Source organism: Solanum tuberosum, unplaced genomic scaffold, assembly GCF_000226075.1.
Source record: "Solanum tuberosum cultivar DM 1-3 516 R44 unplaced genomic scaffold, SolTub_3.0 scf00120, whole genome shotgun sequence".
In the NCBI taxonomy this organism is placed as follows: domain Eukaryota; kingdom Viridiplantae; phylum Streptophyta; class Magnoliopsida; order Solanales; family Solanaceae; genus Solanum; species Solanum tuberosum.
Genome location: NW_006239047.1, coordinates 566,885 through 577,734, shown reverse-complemented (window position 1 = coordinate 577,734; position 10,850 = coordinate 566,885). Strand labels below are relative to the sequence as shown.

Sequence of the window (10,850 nt, the reverse complement as noted above, 5' to 3'; positions counted from 1 at the left end):
GTCTAGTGTCTTATGGTCTTTTATTAAGAATCTATTCCTATGTTATACGGGAAGATAGATCATGCCATTCCATATTAGTGCTAGTTAAGTTTTTGGCTTGAGTTAGCTGAGTGGTGTTTGTTGAAGTCTATTCTACTTAGAGGTAGTTGATAAAGTGGACAATAGGGTTATTGCTTTGTGTTTTGTAATAGAGGTGTTTAAAGGTTTGTAGGATAAATATCTTAATCCTTGTGATTACTAGAGTCAGTACTCACAAGTTACTTGAAGTTATTGGAGTTTTGAGAAATCTCGTGTGACAGGTCGTAGCTTTTCCTCTCTTGAGCAAGGAAGTTTCCAGGTAAACATCTATGTTCTTTACTTTGAGCATTTACATTACTTCCTGTTATTACTACAGTCAAGGGACCTGGTCTCCTGACTAGTCGTGGACTCATACAAGCCAACAAAGGAAAAATTGTTCTTACTTCCCCAAGGGAGGCTGAAAGTCTTTTACAGAATAAGTTGTTCTTCTTTCATAAGCAAATGTACTAGGTGCTTTTGTATGTAGAGAATGCTTTTAGCTCTTCTCACAACTCTGCTGCTCCTATCTTTATATACAGCATACTGAGTGTCAAGTTGTCATGCTTAATACCATGCCACAGATTCTTGAGTAAAACTATTTAGTTGAACAACCAGTAGTTCTTGTTCTATATGACTGCAACAATTAAGTTAATATAGCATACAGAAAACATCCATGACCTGAAATTTTATCTCCTATCTGGCATCCAACTGTGTGATGCTTAATTCATTCACTGAAGTTTCGCCATGCTTGCTAGATGAACTGTCAGCTTCAGTGAATCGGTTCCTGCCATTGAAAAAGCCTGGCTCTTTAGGCAAGGGTAGTGCGACATCACTACCCAACATGAGCACAACTGATGCCATATTCGGCCTATCTTCTGGACACTGCTGCACACATAATAGACCTACATGAACTGATCTTTGAACTTCAGACTGATTGCATGACTGCCTTAGTTGTGTATCAATTACTTCCATAACCCTGCCTTCTTTGAAAAGGATCCACACCTGAACATTTACTATCATGCAGTTAGATGCTATTAGTTTTACTTAACATATAAGATAGAAAAGAAGATCACCTACATGTCCTAGAAGATTATGGTCATGGTCTGGATGCAAGAACCCTCTATTTCTCTTCCTGCTTAAAATCTCCAGTACTAGAACTCCAAAGCTATATACATCTGATTTCACTGAAAATTCTCCTTTTTCTGCATACTCCGGGGACATGTACCCACTGTAGGATAATGTCAAATAAACAAAGTAAGTAGCTTTTTAGTAGACTGCAAATACTTAATCGGTTTAAAGATTCTTACTATGTCCCAACCACTGTTTTTGTCATGGCTGCAGTCTCATTTCCTCCAAAACTTCTTGCCATGCCAAAGTCAGATATCTTCGGGTTCATGTCAATGTCTAGCAAAACGTTGCTAGGTTTAAGATCTCTGTGGATTATCCGCAATCTTGAGTCTTGATGAAGATAGAGAAGTCCGCGAGCAATTCCATTAATAATATGGAAGCACTTAGGCCAATCAAGCAGTGACCTCCTATCTGTATCTGCAAAAATCAAGAGTTCAGAAAAGTGATAACCAACTCCATCTGATGATGGCCAAATCCATCTGCAGCTGATTGAACTATTACTACAGATAACCAAATGTATTAAGAGTTGAGAGAAGTGAGAACCAACCAAAAAGGAACCAATCCAAGCTATTATTTGGCATGTACTCATAAACCAACATCTTTTCTCTGCTTGGATACAGCAACCAAGAAGCTTCACAAGATTCCGATGCTGGAGTTTAGCAATGAAGATAACCTCATTCTTGAACTCATCAGTTCCCTGTGCTGAGTATCTTGAAAGTCTCTTTACTGCAATTTCTTGCCCATCTTCCAGCATACCCTAGATATCCAGGAAATTAGTTGAATCAGCTTATCCAGAATATTTTACTGACAAACAATAAACGAGATTTTGACATTGCTGTTTAGATGAAATAGGAGAATGACATATCAATTTTCTTACTGAAACATGTGTTTCCTTTTAAAGGTTCGGAAATTCCATTTTAGGCAGTTCTTTTGGATGAAACAGAAAGAGCTGAAGTTAAAATCGTTACCTTGTAAACAGGTCCAAAACCTCCCTCTCCAAGCTTGTTGTTCAATGAAAAGTTATTGGTAGTATGAGATATAGTTTCAAAATCAAACAACGGTAAATCTAGCTCTTTATCTTTCCTTTCTTTAGTGCACAACATTTCAGAGATTCTTGGTCTTCTTCCTGTTAAAATAAGGACTTAGTTGGACGTAAAGAGAAAAATTATGATATTTACCAAATGTAACTCCAGAAAAAACGCACCACAAATTCAAAAGCAGCAAAACCTCTGAGGTTTACCTTTTCTAAAATATTGCTGATTCTTCTTCTTTTGCCTTATGTACATGATTAAGCATAGTACTAGGAACAGACCTAATGCTGCCAGTGGCAAGCTGATTCTCAGTTTCTTTACTTTCCCTGTACTGGAGTTACCTGATGACAGAAATAAATTCATAAGAAGGAAAAAAGATATTGTTTTGTTTTTCAAATAATGTAGAGAAACCTCAACTTGCTCACAAAATCTAATGTAGCATACTTAACAGCCTTACATGAAAAAGTAAAGAAACAGATTTATACCTAACTCAGAAGAGTCCAACTTTACATAGATATCTTGCCCAGTAGCACCAAACTCTCTGATATCCATCAGCTCATCAAACCAAAGTAAGCAGTCTTCATTTGTCCCTGTTATGTCTGGATTTGCGTAAGCCATACACGAGCAGTTTCTCAAGCACAATTCCTCGCATGCATTAAGAGTCACTCCTCCACTGTACCAGGAAAAACGAGTGTCTGGCAACTTGATGCCTTGATACTTGAAGAATTTAACTTCCTTTTGGCAATTCAATATTGCTGTCTTTCTAACACAGCCACCTGACCAATTTCCCCTTGCCCATTCTGTTGGATCTTTGGGTTCAAATTTATCCAAACATCTGCAGATTGGGGAATTGCCGCTGTTGCACAAACCATATGAATGACACTGGCCATAAATGTCACAGTTATCAGCTGGTGCACTAACAACATCGTCCCAATTTTGGGTCTGATTATTCCATTCTGAAAGCTGTAGAAATCCATTTAGTTGCATCACTACCCTTGCAATGATAGAGCTGTCTGTAAGTTCATACATGAATGATATTTCATTAGGATCAGATAAGTATGTATAGTTATAACCATTCCACGAAGTGTCACTAGATGGTGCATTAGGAAAGACTCGACCATTCCATTGTCTAGCTCTGTAGAGTTCAATGGAACCATTCATAATGAATGTTTGTACGAATCCACCAGTATCGAATGTCCAGGTAAACTGACCCCTGGAAGGATCATTTGTGCTCTTCCATGACGAAAGGGAACGATGAAAACCAGTTTTCAGATTAATCCCAACCTTCATTCCAGGTAAAGCTGGGTCACCTGGATTGTCAAAACTTTGCCACAGGTAGTTCTGAGGCTTATCCTCGGCTGCATCTCGAACAACAAGATTGCCTGAATCAAGGAGTTGTGCTACTGGATTTTTCCCATGTCTAGTGGAATTGGAGGACCAAATGATTCTGCCAGAACCATTTAGAAGAGTAAGAATTCCTTGTCTGGTAAGATTTAGCGCACTGGATGTGTCATTGAGTGGATTGTCTCTATTAGCAACCCATACCACTGTCTGTACAGTAACTTTATTAAACAATATTCCTAAGTAGCGTTTCCCGGATGTCCCAGGGGAAAAAAATTCCAACTTAAACTTGCCATCTGATGAAATAATGGTGCTTCCATCTGTTAGAGGTTGATTTGCAGGTATGGTATGTTGAGCACTCACACGAGACAGAATCCATATGGATGACAAGAAGTAAAGTATGTTTATGGCCTCCATTAAAATGAGATAGCAGATGGAATTTGATTTCACTTGCAGATGGATTCATGGAGATGTTCAGAATATGAAGCTTCATAATCTATTTGCTACTATGTTGATATGTCGCGTGGAAATTTTGCATAGCTTGACCAAAATTTGATAGGTTGAACATCCTTATTAACATAGTCGCGTGGAAATTTCCTATGTTCACATCTCTTTATCTTATAACTTAGCTAAGAAATAAATCACGCGTTTTGTTATAATATTCTTTAGACATAAGTATTGAAAACAGTACTCTAAACTTAACGTGAATTATTATTTTAGTGTATTAACTATTGACGGTCTTTAAAACATTCTTCTAGTTGATTAAATAATTTTAAAACATTGCTCTACTTGATTAAGTAATTTAAAAACACGCCTTTTATGCCACATGTCATCTACCCAAGCATATCTGTGAAATTTTCTATTGATATGGCTACACATAGATATATAAATTATAAAATAAGTATTTAAGAAACATTTATAATCAAATGCTAAGAATCTATATATATATATATATATATAATGAGATGATAGATAAAGTGATATGACACCTCTCTATGACATTCATTCATATTTATATATTTTCTCCTTTTTTTGACCATTTTTGTATTTAAATCGATTATTATATTATAAAAGTAATTTACTTAATTTATTACAAATAAATATTTTATTATTGAGTTACATTTACAACAAAAACTCTTCACATGCCTAAAAACCTATTTATCTTTTGTCTCCTTTTTAATCTTTTTTTTACTTCATTATTTTTATTAATTAATCAATTATTTAGTAATTAAAATAATATTACATCTACTTAGATTTCATGAGTTACAAAAACCTTCATCTTTTTGTATTATACACTTAATTAACATGTCTCCTTAACTTCCTTCAACATGATTCTTTTGACTTAACTTCCTTCAACATGATTCTTATGACTTAGCTTATCTATAAATAACAATCATCTATAGCTATGTTGATGTTCATTTTGATTTCCATTCCTCCTCCTTCATTAGTATATATATAGATATAGATTTTTAATCTTTATTAATTTTGTACTCCTTTATTTTCTCAAAGGAATTTAAGGGCATCAAGCCAAGGGCTGAGATCAACAAGAAATGAGCATTCGACAATAGTGGACATTAACCAAACCAAAGATAAGCTCAAACACAAAGAGCTTACAAGTCCTATTATTTTGTGCTGAACTTTTTTATTTTAGATAGCTCTAATTTTTTGCATTCGTTTTTTATTTGTTTTGTATAGATTTTATTTAATATAGAGTAAATCAAGAAAAGTTAGATATAGAAAAAGTTATGTGGCATGTCTTGACATGTCGAAAAATTTTATGGTGGATGAGGTATACTATGTCATAGTTGTATGAGGAAATTTTTTAATAGAACAAAGTACATTTTGTAGGTCCCATGTCTTTTGAACATCTTCTTTTCTCTTCTCACTCCTTCACCCCCACCTTCTATTTACCCCTCCATTTAATATAGAGAACTTTATATTAATTTTTTTAATTTAAATATATTTTATTACGTAAATTTAAAATAACACAATAACAATATCAAAGAAAAATAAAAATACTACCTCCGTCTACATTTATTCGTCATATTTTTTGACTAATTTTCAAAGTTAAATTAGATTATATTAATTCAATATTTTAAACAAAAAATTTAGATTTTCAAAAACTATATGAAAAGTACTATAAATTGCAATTTCTTGCATATCAATATGATAAAAAAATACATTGTAAGATGTTATTCAAAGTTCTTATAGTTTGATTCTAAAAAAGGAAATCATGACAATTAAAAGTGGGCGGATGAAATAGTAATATCTTAAAATTAGAATGTCATTATTTCTTAAAATTAATATTTATTTTCCTTACCTTTTCGATACTTCATAATATTCATTTGTCAAAAATAAAATAGAGATAAATATATTGATACTAATTTAAATTTAAAGTCAAATAATTACGTACTTAAAAAAGGTTAAATTAAGATGTGTGCACTTAACCTCATAAAAAGTCTTTCTGTTTAGTTTTAGGATAAACATAAATAGTTAATTAAAAATTACATGTCAATCAACAAAATCAAAATATAATTAATCAATTCATTTTTTTTTCAGTTTACTCTCTTCATCAATTTATTGAATTATTTTTTGTTTTCGAAAGTCAAAGTATAAAATATATTTTTTTTCATATACTAACATAATAAGAATTGCAACTTTAGTATTTTTGGTTAAATTGCAACTTAGTGGGAAGGATTATTTATGAACAAACATAATAAATTACAGTTCTTGTGTTAATATATATATATATATATACTAGTTCTTTGACACGTGCGTTGCACGTAATTATCAATTCTGAAAATATATGTTATAGTAAATAGTATTGCTTATTTAAAAGAAAATCTGAATAATAAGATTAGCAAAAAATAATTATGCAGATTATTTTGTGAATGTTCAATGTGGATCATCATATATATCTCTTATTCACGTGAATCTATGAAGATGGTCAGTAAAAAAAAATTATTAGTTAAATGCAATAATGTATATATATTTATTTTAATTTGATGAGGTTCAATCATTTATTAGTCGTATCTCACTAATATTACCTTAAAGCGATATTTGTTTTGTATTTTTTTCCATCTAACCAGATGTGCTTTGCACGTGTATTCCACGTTAAATTGTTTAGATGTCATATGAACATGTGAAGAAAACAACTACATTTTATCTATTAGAACTATTTTTTGTATATTAATTTTTATTTTATAAGTTATAACATAATAGATGACGTACTTGTTGTTGGCTCTCATATTTAATTACTCGATTGACTGTGTACATAAATCAAAGATAGTTATCTGACTGTCCATAGTTAATTGAGAAAGGTTTCCTTTTTTTACCGAAAAATAAAATAAAATTAAAGAATATATTCTATCTATGAAATCATATATATAATCACATGTTCATCTTACACCCAACAAAGATATAGTTTATATACTTGTAAACGATTTTCAATTTATTCAACCAAGAATGATTCGTCAAAGAAAAAATAACAACACTGTATTATCACATATATAGGGTCGTTATAATAATATGAAAAATTATTGGTCAAAAGTTAATATAAGAAAAGTTGAAAGATTGACATAATTAATGTAATAACTATTAAATTTATAATATTATAACTAAGAATGTAAAAGACTGTGAAGAACGTTTGCAATAATTAGTAATAACTAAGAAAATTTATAATGTTATAACTAAAGAATTAATGTGCAATAACTGAATTTCTAATAAATTTTATACTTACATATATTGACATATGATTCATATATATTCACATATTTTCACATTTGCTGTGAGTTTTTTTTCTAAAAATAGAACTTGGAATATTTTAAAATAATATATTTTGAAGTTAGAAGATCTTGTTAACTTGATAATACATTTGTGACATATATAATACTTTAATTTAAATACAAATACCTACCCAAATATAACTATAATTTGCATTAATGAAAATATTTATCTCACAAAAACTAGCTATTAAATAAATAAGGCAAAAGTATTTATTACCCCCCTGAACTTGAAGTTTTTTATTCGGTGTACACCTAAATTATATTCCGTTTTAATTACCCCCGAACTTGTTATTCCTCCATCACGTACACTTTTTTTGTCCACCTGCTCCTATTGTGACTACACGCGCGCGACAGCTGGCAAAAGTGGTGATGTGGATTTCCACCTTGATAAATAATAGCCACCTAGATAAATTAATATTGTGAAAAATAAATTTCTTAAATTTAAAATTCATTGTTTAAAAGTTATTTTTGAATAAGGGCTGATTTTGCGGAACTCCTTCTGGATTTGGGTTTTTCTAGACTTGAAGTTGGTCAATTAAATTTCAAATTTGTCTAAAATTCTTACCAAGTAAATGTTAATCTTTGTTTCCTTTACTTTTCATTTACATTTTTGCCATATTTTTCGTTTAAAATATGCCAAATATTAAAGAAAAATGGAGATTTTACATTTTTTTACCGTTGTCATTTTATGATGTGGCAAAAAATCACTTCCTCACGAGCCTAGTAGAGTGTGATGTCAATTTCTACGCCAGGTCGACAATAAAGGTGTACGCGATGGAGGAATAAACAAGTTCGGGGGGGTAATTAAAACAAAATTTAGTTTAGGTGTACACCGAATAAAAAGCTTCAAGTTCAGGGGGGTAAATGAGTACTTTAGCCAATAAATAATAAAAATTAAAGACATAATGGTCTAAAATCCCCCCAACCTATACCCGAAATCCCAACTACACACTCCAACTTCACGGGTGTCCTATTACCCACCTGAACTTTATATTTCTCTATTTTCTACACACCTAAGTGCTGACCTCAACACATAAACCAAATAATTTGACCTGCGTGATTCCACGCGCTGGGTCCCGCTCCTTTTCAACTCTCATTTCTTATTTTTTCCCCCAATTCCCTCCTAAAACGTAAGAGAACAAAAAAAATTCCCCTTTCTCATTTTCAATCCTTCTCCATTAGCAATGCATTTCTGGTGATCATCAAACCAATTTGCTATCATCAAACGATTTTGCTGTGTATTGTCTACTTCATTTTGTAGTTTATCAACTGATTTAGTAAAAGGTTAGTTCTTTATCCCTTATTTCGAGTTTGTGATTTATCCCCTAGGGTTTCTGTTGATTCGTGAAATTAAGAGCAACATTGTGTGAAATCTTATGTGTGGCTTACGATTATAGTGTTAGGTGTTCATTTACACCATATTATACCACATTTTTAATGAAACTAGGTTTTTACCATATGCTAGTCTGCTATTGTGTTGTATTTATGTTCATAGATTATGTTCATAGAGAAGCTAAGTATTGTGTTGTATTATGTTCGTTTTTAAGTAGTATTCTATTTTTTGGATTGCCCTCAGGTTTGAGTATGTCTATAATTACTATTCTATTTTTTTTTGCCTTCAGGTAAGAGATGAATGGGTTTACTTTGATTACTCTAAGATGGTACCATGGTGGGGTGTTAGATTTAAGTAGTGGGGAACCAATATATCATGGTGGAAAAGTTACATAATTTTTGGATATTGATGTAGATAAAATGTCATATTTTGAGTTGAAAGACTATATTAGAAAATTGGGATATAGTACAACTTGCACCTTTAGTATTAAAGCACCTAACAGTGGCATTTTGGTAGATGTTGATAATGATAGGGATATTTTAGACATGATGTGTTCCTTGGAAGATGGGGATGAAGTGGAGGTATTTGTTAGGCATTTGGTTGATGAGGCAATTGTGGGGCCCATGTTAATAGAAAATGGTAGTCATGTGGATATGGGAGAATCTGGTTCAACTTTTAATACAAGGCCTAGTGAGAGTGAAAACTTTAACTTTGGGGTAGGTGAAGACCATTTAAACAGTGAAGACCTTGTTGCTACTTTTTCAACCTCACATTCTTTCACTACCACACCTCCTTTCAATATTGCTACTGCAGATGGTGCTACTGATGATGATATAGATGTTGGTCCTGCTGGACCTGATTTCTCAAAAGAAAAAGTAGAGGGTTCTGATTATTCAACTGAGGATAGTGTTGAGTCTGAAGCTGAATTAGTTGGAGATGATGATGAAGAAGAGTATGGTAGTGATGTACATAAGGAGGTTAAGGAGTTGAGGGCTGAAAAGAAAAGTTTTCAGAGGAGGAAAAGAAGGGAAAGAGTAGCAGCTGACAATGAAGAGGTACCAGTAGGTGAAGCTGGACCAGATCTAGGTTTTGATGAAACTGGAACAGGTAAAGTAAGTCATGAAGGAAGGCTAGGAGGTGATGAGCCTTACTTTGCAAGTTCTGATGAGGATAGTTTTGAGTTAGATAAAGATGAGTGTTGTAATGATGATGAACATGAATTTGGTAGATCAAGAAGGGTAAAGTTGTCAAGAAAGAGGACTTCAAAAACTCAAAAAATCATTCATGATCCTACTGCAAAGAAAGTTGTGTGGCAGTTGGGCATGGTGTTTAAAGATGTGAAAGAATTTAGACAAGCAGTAACTAAATATGCAGTTAGAATGAGGGTTCAGGTGGAGAAGTGGGTGAATGAGCCAAAGAAAGTTAGAGTTAGATGCAAAGATGGTTGTCCATGGCTTTTGTATGGATGTCTTGACAAGACAACAAATAATTTCATGATAAAAACTTACAATCCAAAGCATACTTGCAATAAGACAACTAGAAATTACTTGTGTAATGCAAAGTTTTTATCTGAAGCATTCAGAGAAAGAATAACTGAGCAACCAAACATAAGAGTCTTCAAGTTGCAGGAGATGATTAAGAAAAATTTAAACTTCATGTTGGCAAGACTACTGTGAGAAGAGCAAGAGCTAAAGTGTTGAAAGATATAATGGGTGATCATGTTGTGGAATTTGGAAGAATACTTGACTACAAGGATGAATTGTTGAGGACCAATCCAGGGACCAGTTGTGTTGTAAAAGTTGGTGAACCTGATGCAAAAGGCAAATCAATATTTAAGAGTTTTTACATATGTTTTGATACTCTAAGGAAGGCATGGATACATTGTAGGAAGTGCATAGGCTTAGATGGTTGTTTCCTTAAAGGTGTTTGTAAAGGCCAATTGTTAGTTGTTGTGGCCAGGAATGGTAACAATCAGATGATGCCACTTGCTTGGGCAGTAGTTGAAAAGGAGAACAAACACACATGGACCATGTTTGTCAAGTGCATAAGGGATGATCTGGGACTTGGAGATGGTGAAGGTCTCACCTTGATTACAGTTATGCAAAAGGTATGTGAACTTATTTTGTAATTTTTAATTTGTATATGTAATTGTGACCTAATTATCATCTATTGCAG

General features: G+C 32.8%; 1 pseudogene; it reads right to left on the bottom strand.

Annotated features, from left to right (window-relative positions):
- Positions 1–350: 350 nt before the first annotated feature.
- On the bottom strand, positions 351–4,068 carry LOC102592131 (G-type lectin S-receptor-like serine/threonine-protein kinase At4g27290; annotated as a pseudogene).
- Positions 4,069–10,850: the final 6,782 nt, after the last annotated feature.